This window comes from Canis lupus, chromosome 14, assembly GCF_048164855.1.
Source record: "Canis lupus baileyi chromosome 14, mCanLup2.hap1, whole genome shotgun sequence".
Lineage (NCBI taxonomy): Eukaryota > Metazoa > Chordata > Mammalia > Carnivora > Canidae > Canis > Canis lupus.
The window spans coordinates 3,779,942-3,798,139 of record NC_132851.1 but is presented as its reverse complement, the minus strand read 5'-3'; the positions used below and the strand labels follow the sequence as shown (position 1 = coordinate 3,798,139).

General features: G+C 38.4%; 1 protein-coding gene across 17 annotated transcripts in view; it reads left to right on the top strand.

Moving 5' to 3' along the window:
• RGS22 (regulator of G protein signaling 22) overlaps positions 1-18,198 on the top strand; it is a 162,059-nt gene that overhangs the window by 65,126 nt on the left and 78,735 nt on the right. The gene's annotated exons all lie outside the window — the stretch shown is intronic.

The following is an 18,198-nucleotide window of genomic DNA, read 5'->3' as shown; positions in this document are numbered from 1 at the left end:
AGTGCTGACTTCTCACCTTGGAGTTTCCTTATTTGCCAACTGTAATCTTGAAAATCAAACACATAAGATGGTAAATTCACAATTATGAATCCTTGGGAGATATTCTTCTTTTGTTTTGCATAGAGTCTAGGCCAGGGCAAGCAAGCTTCTGTTTTGTTTCCTAGATTTGGTCAATGTAGATATAGGTAGTGACAGAGATAGAGATAGAGATATATACATGCATACATTTCTTTTTCCCATTCTGCATTTCACATTGTGTATGCCCCTTCAAGAACCTTGGTGTATGTATGGCTCCCAACATAACTTTTCCACCTAGTGAGGGTCCAAGGCCTTGTCTTCGGTACTCAGTGGCTCTTATAATGCACACTCTTGCTTTGCCCCATGGTAGTCCCATTGTCAGCTCATGCTTATCACCCCGATCTTTAGTATATTCCTTAATTTGGGCTCCTGGTAGTTTTTCTTACTATCTCAGCCATATGTTTAAGAGAATGTTCGTTATACTTTATCCAGTATTTCTAGAGATTTTATAGAGAGGGGATTTTCAAGTAACCAGTCTATCAACATACTAGAAAAAGGAAGCAGCCTTATATTTTCTAATTTTATACCCACAGTAAGCATATGAGGTATTTTTATACTACTTTTTAATAGGTCAAAAGAAACTACATCTCTGAAATGTTAACCTTGCTGAAGTTGCATAGCTGGGAACAAAGTTGAGCTCAAACTTGAGATGTATAACCTATTTCAATGCTGTACTTTGCCTCCTTTACCCTATAAAAGTTCTTATATCTGCTTCACAGGACTTCTGTAAGGATTGCATAAGATAATGTAGGTGAGAATATGTTGTAGTAGAGACCTACCTTGGAGAAACTGTAGGTTTGGTCCAGACCCCTGCAATAACGCAAATATCACAATAAGGTGGGTTAAATGAGGTGGGTGGCTTAGTCGGGTAAGCGACTGTCTCTTGATTCTGGCTCAGGTCATGATATCAGGGTTGTGAGCTGAAGCCTCGCATCAGAGCTCTGTGCTAGGTGTGAAGACTGCTTAAGGTTCTATCTCTCTCCCTCTCCCTCTCCCCCTCCTCTCCCATTTGCACACTATTTTTCTCTTAAAAAATACAATACAATACAGTACAGTACAATAAACTGAGTCCAATGAATTTTTTTGGCTTCCCAGTACGTATAAAAGTTCTATTTACACTGTGGTCTATTAAGTGTGCAATAGTCTTATGTCTACAAAACAATGTATATTCCTTAATTAAAAAATATTTTACTGCTAACAAGTGCTAACCCTCATCTGAGATTTAAGTGAGTCATGATCTTTTTGCTGGTAGAGGGTCTTGCATCGACACTGATGGCTGCTCACCGGTCCTAGAGTGGGGGTTGCTGAAGGTTGGGGCAACTGTGGCAATTTCTTAAAACAACAATGAAGTTTGCTGCATGGATTGACTCTTCCTTTTACTTAACACTCAGAGGCCATTGCAGAGTTAATTGACCTGATTTCAATTGTTGTGTCTCAGGGAATGGGGAAGCCCAGGAACAGAGAGAGAGAGATGGGAGTGGTTGGGTGGTGAAGCAGTCAGAACACACACATTTATCAATTAAGTTCATCATCTTATATGGTTTGTGTCATCCCCAAATAATTACAATAACATCAGAGGTCACTGGTAACAAATAAAATAATAATGAAAAAGCCTTTAAATATTGTGAGAATTACCAAAATGTGACACAGAGACACAAAATGAGCAAATGCTGTTGGAAAAAATAGTGCCAATAGACTTGCTCAGTGCAGGGTTGCAGTTTGTAAAAAAATACAGTATCTGCAAAGCACAGTAAAGTGAAGTACAATAAAATAAATTTAGCCTGTATAATGTAGAGCACTCTATGGAATAAGTAAACATTGTTATCATTATTAGAGTCAATACTTCAGCTTTTTCAACTACGGATATTGGGGAAGGAAAAGAGGAGTTTGAAGATACTGAAGCAAATAAGATGGAAGAACAGCACCTCCTAAGTTTGCAGTTATTCATTCAAGCAATACTAGAATTTACTGAGTTTCACATTACAGCTTAAGTCAAAATATACTTCATAGAATCACAACCTTTAAAAAGTATCTTTTACAATATTGTTACTTATTAATTGACACTCACTGAGAGCTGCTATGTGCCAACCAATGTTCTGTGAATACAAAGATGATTAAGACAAAGTTCTTAGCCTAAAGAGCTCACCTTCTAGTGGAGGAGAGAGATAATGAAATAGTTCAATTATATTTAAAATAAAACCAAATTAGTACCTTCTTAACTGGAGATTAAGTTAGTTCTTTCTTCACTAGCAGGTTAATAGTTGGTCATTGTTTTTTTTTCTCTTTTTTTTTTTAATAATTGAGGTATAACTTACATTGCTATTTTTGTTTCGTGTACAACATAGAGATTTGACGATCCTATACATTACTCAGTACTCACCATGATAAGTATAGTCACCATATAAAGTTATTATATTATTGACTATATTCCCTATGCTGTACTTTCCATCTCTGTGAGTTACTTAATTTACAGCTGGAAGTTTGTAGTTGTGTTTTTTTCTTTTAAAGGTTTTATTTTTTTATTCATAAGTGACACAGAGAGAGGCAGAGACATAGGTAGAGGGAGAAGCAGGCTCCATGCAGGGAGCCCGATGTGGGACTTGATCCCGGGACTCCAGGATCATGCCCTGAGCGGAAGGCAGATGCTAAGCCACTGAACCAGCCAGGTGCCCCAATTTTGTAGTTGTTAACTTTTTTTTTTAATCTATTTCACCCATCCCCTCACCCATCTCCCCTCTGGCAACCATCAGTTCTCTGTATTTAAGAGTCTGTTTATTTATTGTTTGATCATTTGTTTTTTAAGATTCCACCTATAAGTGAAACCATATGGGAGTTGTCTTTATCTGACTTACTTTACTCAGCATAGTACCCCCCAGCTCCGTCCATGTTGTTGGAAAAGGGCAAGCTTTCATTCTTTTTATGGCTGAGTAATATTCCATTATACACACACACACACACTCACGTACCACATCTTCTTTATCCATTCATATATCAATGGACATTTCGGTTGCTTCCATATCTTGGCTACTGTAAATAATGCTGCAGTAAATATAGGGGTGCATATGTCGAGGTGCCCTGGCCTGGCCGCGGCTTCAGGCAGGACCACCCGGACGGGGGCTCGGAATCGGGGAACTTCGCCGACGTTTCCAGGCGCTGGGTTCAGTTAAGGCCCCGGTGGCGACAGCAGAGAGGCCCCTCCTGGAGCGAGGCCTTAATCTCCTCCCGGGTTTCGGCAGCAAATGTAAAGTTGCTCCCGCCCGCGGTGGTAAGGAAGAGGCTACAAGGCAAGTGGATCCGAGAGATGAGCTTTCTTGCAAGCACCCTCGGGCGAGGTCCCACGACTCACGAGGGAGAAGAGAGCGAGAGAGTGTGTGAGTCGTGCAGGTCGCGCTGGGAGGGAGTCGGCAGGGTCCTTTTATCGGGTTGAGGCAGGACATAGGCTTGTGTCCGTATTAGGTAAGGTATGGAGGTCATGGGGTGGGAGAAGCCCGTGATGGACAGTTCCCAATTGGGAAGTTCCTGGGTGGAAAACTTCAGTTTCCTGGTGGTGACCTGGAGGCCGCAGTGAAAGTGGCGGGAAAGTCCGCCATCTTGGAGAGCGTCGGCGGGGTGATCCGCCATCTTGGAGCCCCGGCTTCCCCGCCGGCCCATCATTTGTGGTTATTATTTTTTTTATTTTTTTAAATAATCATCAGCTTCTTTTCAAATACCTGTAGGAAGAAGAGAACTGTTTCCTTTTTCTTTTTCTCATTTTTGAACCCAAAACTTTCATCCTTTGGTCTTACTATCACCCTGTGAAGCAGTATAAAATTAATCTCCCTCTTATAGGTGACAGCACTTCAAACAAAAAATTATAATGTCATGTTTTATTCAGAGTAACTTTAGACTAAATCTCAAATCTTTTCAGTATCTTTTATAATAGCTAGATGAAATCTTGACGTTTTGAAATCCCTCTGCTGACATCTCCTCTCAGGAATTTGATAGCTTGGAAATATTCTGGTCTAATGTTCTAGTGAGAGACTCTGTTGATTCTATGCATGCACCTTCCCACAAAGAAATCATTGATGGGTCCAATAGCAAATAAGACAGTCTAAGTGACTACTTCTATCTACTCAGACTCTGTAGCACTGTCACTGGTTTACTCTTGGGTTTGCAAAATTTCACGAGAGAAAACATAGAAGCTGAGTCAATAAATGTCATCAGACCTGTATAAGGCACTGGTATTTTTAGGGAAGCTGTGAGTTATGATGTGGTCATTGAAAAATGCAGAATTCATTAATATATTCATGCAACAATTTATTGCTATCCTTCTCATTCTCTCTCGGCCCAAATCACTGTAGTTTCCCCTTAGTTGATCTTACACATCACATTACAACATCTGGTGTATACTAGACTGACGGAACATTTTGGGGAACCAAGTACCCACAGGTGTTCCCACTCAAGTGCTATCAAGGCTCAAGAAGGTACTTTTCTTTTGCCTATTTTTCCAGAAAATCCTAGGAAGATTGAGAAAGAGACTACATAGCTTTTTCCCCATAAAATTTGCTTTGTCCTGACAGTTTCTCCATGTAGTTTGAGCTAATTTTGGGTAATGGAAACCTTGGGTGTTACCATAATTCCTTTGAAAAAACTTCTTTTAGCATAAGAGAGGCAGTGTGAAATTCTTTTCTGATCATCAGCTTAGTTTTGTTTTTGTTTTTGTTTTGTTTTGTTTTCTTTGCTTGCTGTCATCCATTACCTTAATTGTTTAGCTCTTCCCCTTACTTGGCATTTACAGGACTTAAATACTTCAGGGTGGTCCTGACATTTTCATTAAAGTGCTATGAGCTAAGTGCTCCCTTTCTAGGCTGATGGTGTATTTTCAGGTGCACTAACAGAGCTCATTATTTCTTTATACAGCAGCAGCAGCATTAAGAATCAAGCTGTGTTTCCTGAAAAATGAATGGGCATGGGTGAGGGGTGAGGTTGGGGTGGTGATTCCACATGGAAAATCATGTGCCTCTTCATAGCTTTATGGTAAGTTGCAGTTGTCTTTATAATTAGGCGACTTCTTGAGTGCTAAGCAATTACTATTGGGGCTTTATTACATTATTTGTTTTTGTTACCAGAGAGATGATGTCCCAAGTCGTAGTCAGGCTTGGAATCCTGAGCACTATGAATCACAGAGCACAGAATCAGTGGGGTTCTCATCTTGCATCTCGTTTTACTGTGCTTGCTAGTGAAGTAAATTCAGGAAGAACACATAGCAGCCAGCTTTCTGACTTACAGTTATTCATTCATTTCTCCTATTCCTGAGTATTTTTTTTAAGATTTTATTTTTTGAGATAGAGAGAGAGAATGTGTGTGTGTGTGTGTGTGTGTGTGTGTGTGTATGTGAGAGAGAGAGTACACGAACAGGGAGAGTGGCAGGCAGACAGAGGGAGAGGGGGAAGCCGACTCCCTGTGGAGCAGGGAGCCTGACCTGGGGCTCCATCCCAGGACTTAACCCACTGAGCCATCCAAGTGCCCCCTGATGTTTATACTAGCTATCTACATTCAATCTTAGGATTTTGAATATATAGGATTATGAACCAAAGAAGGATCTTCAAATATCCTCTTTTAATCCTCTTGTTTCCAAAGGAGTCAGCATATGGAGTTCTCTAAACCATAATTATCATTATACCTGACATTTATGTAATGTTTACTAACAGGTTCTTTGGTGGTCACTTTAAATGGGTCATTTAATTTAATTCTTCACGATTTTAAAAGGCAGATATTGGTATTCTCATTTTACAGATTAGGAAACTGACATTTAGAGAAATAGAATAATTTCTTAAGGCCATCCATTCAGCAATTAGTGGGTGGCTTGGAATTAGACCCAATATGTGGACTCTAAACTTAACTTCTAAAGTCTTGGCTTTCTTATTGTCTCTAGAAAAAGGAGTATCTGTTTATCATCTTGTTTAATCTTTCACTGTAATATTTAAAATATCTTTAGAGGCATCAAATACCAAAATACCAAATTTTACCCTTAACATTTTCCTCCACTGGACTATAAGCTCCATCAAGCCTGCTTTGTTTACCCTGTGTGTTTAAAACTGGAGCTGGCATATAAAAGATGCTCTAATAATATTTATTGAATGACTGAATAAACTCATTGGCATGTTTATATCCTTAGCAACATATTATAAACCTAATTATAGACAGTCATTACTTTTTTAAAGATTTTATTTATTTATTTATGAGAGACAGAGAGAGAGGCAGAGACAGAGGCAGAGGGAGAAGCAGGCTCCATGCAGGGAGCCCGATGTGGGGCTTGATCCCCGGTCCCCAGGATCACACCCTGGGCTGAAGGTGGCACTAAACTGCTGAGCCGCCCAGGCTGCCCAGTCAATGATTATTTATATATGACTGCCAGCCAGATGTTTTTATTTTAAAATATAAAAAAAAATAGTTTAACGAGCCAACATATACCATCCCCCAGCTTCTGCTGTGATCAGCATTCTTTCTAGGCATGCTGTGTGTATAGTCCAAGTTTGCTTTTTAAAAAGAGCTCTTGGGGCACCTGGTGGCTTAGTTGGTTAAGTGTCAGACTCTTGGTTTTGCCTCAGGTCATGATCTCATGGTTGTTTATAGGATCGAGCCTAACCTCAGGCTCCATGCTCAGTGCAGAGTCTGCTTTGGATTCTTTCTCCCTCCTCCAATGCCCCTCCTTGCACGCTCTCTCTCTCTCAAATAAATAAATAAAATCTTAAAAAAAAAAAAAAAAGAGAGAGAGAGAGCTCTTAAGGAATTTCATTGGAGCAACAGTGAAGTCTCCCTGTCCCTTTCCACCTTACCCAAAATACTTAAAAATAAGTTGCTTATTTTAAAAATATTTTAAAAAATTGCTTCCTGAATCTGAAACTGTGAAATCATTCTGTCAAACAATGTGTAAATATAACAGAGCAGTTGTGTAGAGAATGGTTTCACAAGCCTGCAAGACTTAAAATGAATTTAAAGAAAGAATGTTTCTGGTCAAAGGAAGGCATTAGTCAGTAGTGCATCCAGAAAGGGAATTGTTGGCAGTCCGGGTGGCTCAGTGGTTTAGCGCCGCCTTCAGCCCAGGGCGTGATCCTGGAGACCCAGGATCGAGTCCCACGTCAGGCCCTGCATGGAGCCTGCTTCTCCCTCTGCCTGTGCCTCTTTCTCTCTGTCTCTCTGTCTCTCTCTCTCATGAATAAATAAATAAATCTTAAAAAAAAAAAAAAAAAAAGGGAATTGTTGCAGAGGCTGACCTTGACCTTGACACCCTAAGCTGACAGTCTACTCCTGTGAGTACCCGATTAGCCTAATAGATCCCATAGAGAGAACATTCACGGGGCTCATAGTTAACTTCCCTGATTTGACTGTAAGCAACCTTTACATGTAAGCTTGCTTTCTAAGGTGATGGACTAACATAAACATCCAACCTGTTTGATGGTTGATTTTCTCATTGTTAAGTAATCCCTCAGTGATCTCGTTTCATGGTCAGTTTCTCTTGCTTTGTTAGTGTGGATTTAGCTTCCTTGTGACACAGGTTTTGTTTTGTTTTGTTTTGTTTTTTTAAGCCAAAAGAGTTAATATACTTTATGCTTTCCTCATTGAATTATTCTTTGTTCACTGACTTTTAAGAAATTATTTTTATTGGAGGTTAAATGATTCCATTAGTTTAAATACATATTTTGTTTTTGTCAGTTAAAAGGTTTGTTTTTCAGTGAATCCAAAAATTACCAAAATAAAATACTTATTTATTTTATTATTACATAGAGGTAACTCTTTTTTGTATGTCATTGTTTATTTTATTCCATTCTGTATTAATCAGTTTTTGTTTAAAATACCTGAAGCAATGGCCCAAGTTATTCTTAAGTCTAATGTATTTTGTCCCTTGATTTGTGGTTTGTTTTTGGCTTTATTTAACTGTTCTGTTTTCCCTTCTGATTTTTCATTCTGTCTAAAATGATTCAAGTTTGTTTTATTCTTTTATCCTACCAGCATTTTTTTTTTTTTAGGTTCTCTTTTGCACTGAGTTCTTCTTAATAGAGTCTGAGTAATTGCCAGAAATTTTCAGTTTGATTGTCATCACATTATCCTTTTTTGTGCAACTCCATTTTGTGTAGATCTCTGCAGTAATTTAACTCTCAGTATCAGGATGTTGCAATCTCTAGGAATCTTGAAGATTCCTAATTGAAAAACCCCAAGGTCCTTCACATGAAAACCCATTTGTGAAAAGCTCCATCTGCAATTTATTCCCTCTCGGCATAGCTCCTCAGTAATGTTTTTGAGTTCAGAGTGGGATATAAGAGGTCATTAAAAATCATCATTTTTTCCTCTTTTTGCAGAAAAAAACAACACTGGATTGCCTGAGCGTGCTCATTATTTTCTTTTTCTGCCTCACATGAACTCAGATAATGATGTTCTATGCCTGGTAGAGCTGTGAATGGTTATGAAAACAGACCTCACTTTTTGCTGAAGTAAATATTTTGTGATTTCTGAAAGAGTCCCGTATCAGAGCATTTATATTCCTTTTATAAAGCCCCTTGGGGACCCTCTGCCTCTAGCTCTTTGGAATAGTTTCATCTTATTGTTCCATATAAATTCGGAGGATAGACTTACTGAGCCCAGTTAAGAAGATCCCACATTGCTTATTGCTTGCTGTCCAGCACAGCAGTCTGTTCTGTTGTTGTTCCGGCACAGCTGACATCTGTTCTGTTCTTTTTGAGGTGATTTGGGTCTTTTTGGGGACCCAGACACTGTATCCAGATCCACTAATACTAGTTTTATTTCTCAACGATGCTTCACATTTTCTCCTCATAGCTGCTCCTTAGATTCTCTCAGGAGGACAAGTTAACAAGCTTTACCCCCCCTAAACATTTACCTCCTCTGATTTACTGATCAGACCGAAGTGAAATTGAACGTGGAGGCTCCACTCTGCCCTTTTATAAATAAGGACTATTCAGGATGTAAAGTTGCAAAGAAAAGCTTGTTTACTTTCTTCTTTATAGCTCAGCTTTACTCCAGTTGAACTATTAAAAAGAACTTTACCATATCCCTATTTTTAAAAAATGGGTGTCAGTTAAACACTATTTGAGTAAACTGTTACAAATTGTCATATTCTGGTATGTGACTTTGCCTCCAGGGAATATTTGAATTAATTGGTGTCATTTGCCTTTTTTCCAACTTTATTTCTCCTTCTTTCCTTTTTTAAAAAAGATTTATCTATTCTAGAAAGAGAGGGTGAGGGAGAGCCGGGGGGGTGGGGTGGGGAGAGGGACAAGCAGGCTCCTTGCTGAGCACAGAGCCCCACTTGGGGCTTGATCCCACCACCCTGAAATCACGACCAGAGCCAAAATCAAGAGTCAGATGCTCAACTGACTGCTCCACCCATGTGCCTCAATTCCTCTTTCTTTAGTGATCATGATAGGAAAAGAGAAGTATATTTGCCTTATAAGCAGTGACATGATGGTAAATACTTAACAACCCTCTCTCCAGGGGGAAAGAGCCCTGATTTGTAGATCTGCACATCTCTGGGTGTAAATACTCTCACCATGGATGATTTCAAGCTCCCAACATGACATCACTGAATACAGAGTTGGGAAGAGATGTGTAGTAGGACATGCATATATTTCCACCATTCAGATACAATTAGAGGCGAATAATATCAAGAGTATGGATGATAGCAAAACAGTAAAATCATTAGGAAGTGATGAATTTTGAGTATTCATTATTTTTGTTTTCAGCATAATTTAATTGTAGGTTTATATAATTTAGTTTTTAATAATAACTACATTCAAAAACCTGCTCACATGATCCCTGAAAATTCATGAATTGTTGAGCTGGTATGAGGCAGTTCCCATGTACCATTCCTTAAGACAGAGGAAAAGAGATGACAAGAAAACTTTCACTTTGATCCTCTCCCTTTTAAGTTTCTCTAATATTACAGCTGCAGACAACTGACCCTCCACCTTTATTTTTCTCCCATCCTTTAGAGTCTGCTTATGAACTCTTTGCTTATACCTACCAAAAAAGGCACACATCACCTTTGCTTCAGAATCTCCAGGTCCTGGACAGTTTGTTTATTATGAACTGAAAGAAGGAGCTTACCAAAAGAAAAACAAAAACAAAAACAAAAACAAAACCACCTTTCAGTATATTTCAGTAGTCAAAAATTATTTTCTTCTTTTGTGCTTAGGATGTTTGAAATAGTGTCATGGTTTTTATGGGGATATGTCTTCTTCCCAGGGAGCCAGCTAGGTCTTTGTTGATACCACCCTGTCAACCCATCTGGCACAACCCTAATGCTGCCTCCCAATAAGCAAAAGGCAATAGCAGCAGACAGCTTTATATTTCCTGTACTCTCAGTGGGTATCTTGGACACTTAACTAGAAGAATCTGAAAGATACACATCTTCCTACAGCCTTACTAGTTAAATGATTAGAATCCCTTCTTTCACCATTGCAGTAAGGGGTAGAGGGTCTTAAGAAAAATAGACTTGCTGATAACAAACACCAAATGCTGAAGCATAAACGTTTTCTCCTATTATCTAGCATATTTTAATAAGTTATATTGAAAATGCAGTTTTAAATGTCCCCAATTTTAGTTAACCTGTTGATATATGCTACTAGATGTCCTATAATTTAGTATTAGAATCTTACAGCGTATAAGTTCTGACATCTCATGTCCCTGTTGTACTGAGGGACTCATTTTTAAGTCGTTCAGTTCTGAACTTGAAGCTTTGCATTTATTTTCCTAATTCCAGTCCTGGCCTGGTGGTGACAGCAGAACATCATGCAATCCGTGTTACCAGGCAGTCACAGAAAGATACATACACATGATCATTAAAATAAATACATCAAAACCAAGTATGTGAAATTGTTCCATTAACATAACTAATAGCTGATATGTAACATAACAAATCAACACATGTGCTACAGCATTTAGTATTATTTCTTGACTTTGCCTTTTAAGGCTACACAGAAATTGTTCTTGTTTTCGTTGGAACGCAGATGAGTGTCAAACCAAAGCTCATTAAAGGACCCCTGCTATGAAAAGATGCTTTCCCAAAGACTATGCTCACCTTTGGCACAGCAAGAATACTTTGCTGGGTACTTCTGCAGCATAATAATTGGAATCCAACCCCATAGCTGTCATCATTTTGTCTTTGGTACAATGAGAAAGCCAAATAGCACAGACAGTTGTGGAAATTATTTTATTTTTTGCTTTTGACATTGTTAAAAAGTATAAATTCAATAAATTCACAGTTCTCCTTCCTCAGGTATGTTTTGCTAGGCTTTATGATGCAGTAAAAAAAAATCAATACATTCCAGGGTCTATGAGAATTAATAAATGTGGAGAAACTAAACCTGGAATGCATTAGGATATATTTTAAAGGAGATTGGGGTCCACTTCCATCCAAGAATACACTTATCATATAAACTTAACATAATAGTTTCTTTTTTAAGATTTTATTTTTTTTATTTATTAGAGAGAAAGAGAGAGAGAGAGAGGCAGGCAGAGGGAGAAGCAGGCTCTATGCAGGGGGCCCGACGTGGGACTTGATCCCGGGTCCCCAGGATCCCACCCTGGGCCAAAGGCTGCGCTAAACTACTGGGCCACCCGGGCTGCCCTAACATAATAGTTTTAAAATGATTTTGAAAACTATTAAGCGGCAGTGCTGAAATCTTACAGGCAAAATTACCTTAACGTTGAAAAAATATATCGCAATGGGAAATGTGATTTATTTTAATTTGAGCCATCTCCTATGTAATGTGATACACCTGTCATATATAAGATATTGGCTCTAATTAATGAAGCATCATTTTTATGTTTTTTTCCTTGTAATGGCAACAAAATAATGTGTATTAAAAATAATTTAGATGAAATGTTGTTCATCATTTTGCCATCCTTTTAGAAAGCAAAACAAAATGTTTGTCGAAGTGTTGTTTCTTTCTCTCTTCTGTCTTCATTTCTCCCAGTCTGTTTCTCCATTCCACTATCCAGTTCAGTTCTTCCTCCTGTCTCCATGGTACCTATCCCACATCTTTTTCTCTTGATGGTCTTGTTAACTATCCTATGGTCATGGGAGTGCAGTTAAACAAGAAAATTAATTCCCAGAATTTCAAGACTGTAAGAGATTTCTTAAGGGGGAGGCATTGCTTTTTTTTTTCTCTCCCCTATGTGATACAGAGGCCAAGAAAGTGAGTCACAGGCACAGGTGTAGAGCTGCCTGGGCAAGCTGCCTATTGTGCATTTCCTGATTACATAACCTTTGAGTATCTCCAGGAGAGATGGGGTTTAGAGCTGTGCTGTGTGCAGTGCCAGGCAGTCTGATCACAGACAGGCAGTGCTTGTGTCCCTTCTCAAAAACTTTCCTGTTGGGTTGTTAAAGCATCATAGGTTAATGTTTAAATTGGAATCATGTTGGCCACAGCTGTGCGTGAGTGAATCTCTGCATTAATGTGAATCAGAGTAGCTGACTGGGGTATGAAGGGAGCATTTTCTTCTCCAACATTAGCTACATTGTTATTTACTCAATGGTTAGAAAGGAATAACTTGGGTGGCCAATAAAAAAGCAAATGACCCAGGACACTTAAGCAATGTTTGTAAACCATAATTAGACTATATTATTTAGCTATCACATATCATAATCTTTATATTCCTTCTTAAAGTAAGTTCACATCAACTTAAAAATAATCTTCATCACCTTTATACAGATTTTACAGATGTCCTATAGCCTTTTAATTTTGTTTCCTATATCTGATTATATCCCTTGTTTTTGGTTTATGTAGTCAGTTGTCAGTCCTCTTCTACATCGTCCCTGGATTATTAGAAGCACATACTAGAAAGACACTGTCAGATTTTAAATGCATAATTCAGTTGAATGTATATAAATTTACAGAGTGGCCCAATAAAGAATTGACAATCAAATCCATTTTTTCCTTCTTATCTCCTTACCCACTTTTATCCCTACCACCCTAGGATACAGAGCCCAGAGCTGAGCCTCAAAAGACAGTAAATGTGCATAATGTGGTCTTGGACACTCTGGAAAGATGACCTTTCAAACCCCTTTCTAATGTTTCCAGTTCTGTAATTTTGTAATAAGACTGGTAAAGAACAGAAAAGTAGGGGAAGTATGCCCTCTTAAGGATTATGCTGGTTATCATAGTGGGGGTTGATATTTGAACAAAGAGAAATTACTTAGGTGATAATGAGCAATGTTCAATAAACAGACAGTGAGGAAGCTCCCCCCCCCCAAAAAAAGTGAGAAGACAGATATCTAAATTTAGGTGCAACAGAAAGAGGAAAGATTTTTACATTTCTGTTAAGATTTTCATTTAATGCATTCATCTTGAAAAAAATATTGGGGGGCTGCACCTGGGTGGCTGAGTGGTTGAGTGTCTGCCTTTGGCTTAGGTCATGATCCCGGGGTCCTGAGATTGAGTTCCACATCAGGCTCCCTTCTGGGAGCCAATGTCTGTGCCTCTCTGTGTCTCTCATGAATAAATAAAATCTTTAAAAAAAATTTTTTTAAGTAACCTCCACACCCAAAGTGAGGCTTAAACTCAAAACCCCAAGGACAAGAGTCACATGCTCTTCTGACTGAGTCAGTCAGGTATCCCTAATGCATTTAGTTGTAACAGAAGTCTGTGAAGTTGAATCCAAGTTCTAAGTAAAATATTTGGGATTTTGGCTTTGATAACAGCTATTAAATTCATATGACTGCAGTTAGACAAATGTGTGTTTCTTAGCAGGGAATATTTTTTTGCCTTCTTTTCCTTTATTTTCAGCTCTAAATATGTGTTGAGCACTTTTGGATTCTCGTTTTAGAGAAATTTTATAGTTTTATCTACCTGGTGTCAATTAAATATAGGAAGAACATATAATTTATTATCTAAATCGGGACTCTTTTTAAAGTGAAGGGGAAAGTGTTAATAATTATGCCAGGACAGTAGGCTTAAGCCAGAATGAGGTCACATAGCTGCCCTAATTATAGCTTCTTGAGACTTTGGGAATATGCAGTTAAATAATATGAAAACCCAAACTCACCAAAAAGAGATCAAATTTGTGGTTACTAAAGGTAGGGGTTGGGTGAAGGGGAAGTTTAAATGAAGGTGATCAGAAGGTACAAATTTCCAGTTATAAACAAGTACTGGGGATGTAACTAACATACAACATGATGACTGTAGTTAACATTGCAGTATGGTATATACAAAAGTTGTATACAAAAGTTGTTTAGAGCAGATACTCTACTTCTCTCTTCACAAGGAGAAAAACTTTTTCTTTTTTTTTGTATTTATATAAAATGATGGATGATTAAACTTATAATTATTTCACAATATATGTAAGTCATATTATGCTGTATACTTTAAGCTTGTACAGTGCTGTATGCCAGTTATTTCTCAGTAAGATTGGACAAACATAGTTGAACAACAACAAACATATGCATGGACCTCTGTGGCTTCATAGAGGGAAGTCAAAGTGTGAGGTCAGGAAGGAAGGTGGTAGACAGTAGCCTGCAAAGAGTCTCACTGAGCTTGGCTAAATATCTGAATTTTATTTTGTCTTTTGTTGGAATGGAACTACTGCCTCTTATTTCCTCCCCATATTTTTATGCTTGTTCTCATCAGTTTTTCCTTGTTTCAGTGTAGAGAGTTAAATTCCTAGAACTTCCACTGAGGAAGAAAGTGAGGAAAGTGGTAAAGAGTCAAAGGTTATGCTGTGAATGATATGTTATTAATGAAAACTAGAAATACAGAGGGAAGGGAGAGGCTTGGAGGCTCTGAAACAATTTGTTATATTATTGAGTCAGTGAGTTTGGTCTGTAGGCTATCCATGTAGCAATAACAAGTTAGCAACTAGAAGCCACAGTTTGTTTTGTTTTTTTTTAAAGATTTTATTTATTTACTCATGAGAGACACAGAAAGAGAGGCAGAGACACGGGCAGAGGGAGAAGCAGGCTCCTTGCAGGGAGCCCGATGTGGGACTCAATCCCAGGTCTCCAGGGTCACGCCCTGGGCTGAGGCAGCGCTAAACCGCTGAGCCACCCAGGCTGCCCCACAATTTTAGTTCAGGAAAGAAATCAGGTCTAAAGTGGATATTGGGGTTTCTTCTACGTATAGTTAACTGTTAAATTTTGGGGAATGGACAAAGTCTTTCATTCATGTGTTCATTATTCCTAAATTTAGCATTATGCTAGATACTAGGGATATAGTATTTAGACCCAATCTGTCCTCATAGACCCTGTGGTCCAGTGGGAGAAACATACAAGTGCAGAGCCCCACAGGAGCATGGAAGAATGATACCGAAGGGGCACCTGGGTGTCTCAGTTGGTTAAGCATCTGCCTTCGGCTCAGGCCATGATCTCAGGGTCCTGGGATTGACCCCCGTGTCTGGTCTCCCTGCTCAACAGGGAATCTGCTCTCCCTCTCCCTTTGCCTTTCCCCCCATTCATGCTTCATTCTCTCTCTCTCTCAAATAAGTAAACAAAATCTTTTAAAAAATAATAATACTGAGGACAGAGTTCAGGGGTCAAGGAAGACTGACTCCTTTAGAATGAATAGAAACCCAGCAAAAGGCAGGAAGAGGATAAGACTGGAGTGCTTAGAAGACTAGAGTACATAGTGCAAAAGCCCTGTGAGAGGGTGCTTAGCATGTGTGAGAAACTGAAAGAATGTGAACTGAGAAGAAAATACAGTTGAACATAGAATTTTAATGAATACTTTCTTTTAAGGGGAGATAGAGGAAAAGGAATTATCAAAGGAGTCTAAGCATGGAAATAGGTAGAGAATTAGAAGACAGTGATGAAGGCACAGGAAAGAGTCAAGGAGAGAGGGTAATCAACAATGTTAAAGCTGTAAAAGGAGTCAAATACAGTGAAGATTAAGAAGAGAAGCTATTGAATTGGTGTTTGTATGGTTGTTAGTGATCTTAGATCAGTTTCATTGGCTTGAAAACCAGATTGCAGGGAAGCCTGGGTGGCTCAGTGGTTGAGCATCTATGCCTTTGGCTCAGGGCATGATCCTGGAGACCCAGGATCGAGTCCCATGTCAGGCTCCCTGCATGTAGACTGCTTCTCGCTTTGCCTGTGTCTCTGCCTCTCTTTCTCTGCATCTCTCATGAATAAATAAATAAAATCTTAAAAAAAAAAAAAAAGAAAGAAAACCAGATTGCAGTAGACTAAGGAGTGGGTGAAAAGGGAATGTGAAGATTTGTAGAGATGGGAAAAAGAGAAGAGTGATAGTTTGTGGACAAAACAGTCAAGAACTTATTTTACAATGGAGAGAGACACCTCGTTTGAACAGCTTGGTTGCATAAGGAAGAAGGTAGAATCAACAGCAAAGTAAATTAAGTACATTAGTGCTAAGGAACTAATCAATGTTGCAAGGTTCTGGGGGGAAATGGAGTCAAGACCACACATAAGTGGTTTAGTCTTGGAGAGGAGTCTTCCTTTGAAACATTAGAGGAAGAAAAATATTCAGAAGGGTCTTGAGAAGAAAGTTGAGGACATTCATGCCAGTTTTTTCCCCGTTTAAGTGGGACATAAATCTTTTGAAAGTGAAGAAGCATAAGGAACAGTTGGGTTCTTTATGAGAATGGCAAAGTTTAGAAATGGGGAGATAAGATTTGATTAGAAATACCCAAAAACTTACCATGCTTTGTGATCACAACTGAGGCTCCTTTTTTTTTTTTTTTTTTTTTTTTTTTAAATCTATGTATAACGGAGCCAGGTGTCACAACTTTTTTTGGGAGCTTGAAGATAGAGTTGGAAAAACGAATGAATGATTCAGCTGACTTAGAATTGGGCAGAAGATCAAGGTGGTAGGAATTAAGGATGTTTTAGGAGTGTAGTTGAAATGATGGGCAATCTTTAGACCCATCTTACTAGGAAAGTAATAAAAACTAGGTGGTGCACCATTTATTTGGAGGACAGGAAGAAGCCACAGATTGTGCTGAAGGTAAAAAGCTTGGTGAGAGGTATAAAAGGATGAAAAATAATGATCAGAAAGAGTAAGTTGTGCTATTAATATAGTATTGGTAAAGTGAAGTGACGCTCATTCTGAAGAAAATCGTAAAGCAGAATTTCAGAAGGTAAAAGCCCAAGCCAAGTGGATATAGTCACATATAGTAACCTGGCTTTACAATAGCATCATGAAATGTCCACGAAGGTATAATGATAGACAATATAAATAGCATTGAGAGTCTTTCATCAGACTGAAGATAGCAGCAGATCTTAAAAGACGTACAGAGTGGAGGCAAGACTGGGAAAGAAAGGGAAAAGAAGAGATTTGAGCAGCCACCAGAAGCTGTCATTTGTATCACCGTTATTCTAGTACTTTACCCTCTTCGCTGTTAATTATGTGTTTAAATCAAAGAAATCATCCTGATTTCTACACAAAGAGTTTGATATGTGGCATGTCAAGTTCTTATTTATTTATTTACTTATTTATCGATCTTATTTATTCATGTGAGACAGAGAGAGAGGCAGAGACACAGGCAGAGGGAGAGGCAGGCTCCTCTCAAGGAGTCTAATCAGGACTTGATCCCAGGACACTGAGATTATGTCCTGAGTCTAAGGCAGACGCTCAACCACTGAGCCACCCAGGTGTCCTTCAAGTTTTTATTTAGACTATACTTTCAATGTAACTGACACAATGACTAAGTAGTTGTGTTTTTCCATTAGAAGTTTTTTAACCCCAAATAAAACCTGACCACTGATTTTTAACTGAAATTATTTGGGGAGTCAAATTTACTCTCCTGTGAGGTAAATTTGAAATTATTGAAGCCAATTCTAGAGACATTTTTAATGTTGTTAATTTGGTCATTTTATTTAGTCTTTAGTTTCTTAATTTATCTTTTTATGACATTCTTTTAATTCATGCACTTTTAAAACTTCCAACTTAGAAAATATTTAAGAATAGATTTCAATCTGACACAAACCTAAGGTATTAGACTAGATAAATTTACAGGTCATTTTTCTACATTTTCTACAGCTTAGTGTCCATCAACTGATGAATGGATAAAGCAGTTGTGGTATATGTATATATGTACACGTACACACACACACACACACACACACACAATGAAATAGTACTCAGCCATAAAAAAGAATGAAATCTTGCCATC